The sequence below is a fragment of the Sesamum indicum genome, unplaced genomic scaffold (assembly GCF_000512975.1).
Source record: "Sesamum indicum cultivar Zhongzhi No. 13 unplaced genomic scaffold, S_indicum_v1.0 scaffold00330, whole genome shotgun sequence".
Taxonomy (NCBI): Eukaryota; Viridiplantae; Streptophyta; class Magnoliopsida; order Lamiales; family Pedaliaceae; genus Sesamum; species Sesamum indicum.
In genome coordinates, this window is record NW_011628223.1 from 23,766 (window position 1) to 24,173 (window position 408).

A 408-nucleotide genomic window follows, 5' to 3' on the forward strand; every position below is an offset into this window, starting at 1 on the left:
AAACCATTTTGGATGAATGATTTCATCTGTAACAAGGCCTCTGGAATGACTTTACCACATGATGTTAAACTAACTCCTCTTCATAGTTGTTTTGTGCAAAGTTTGAACTCATTGCAGGAACCCAAAAATTATGATGAAGCACAAAAACAAAAATAATGGAGGAATGCCATGAAGCAGGAAATTACTGCATTAGAAAAGAACAAAATATGGGAAATATCTTCATTACATCAAGGAACGATCCTTATTGGATGCAGATAGGTTTACAAAACCAAGCTAAGACCTGATGGATCTGTTGAGAGGCATAAGGCCTGGTTAGTTTCCAAAAGTTTTAGGCAAAGGGAAGGGATAGATTACAATGACTGTTTTGCTCCTGTAGCCAAAACAGTCACTGTAAGACTTCTATTGGCT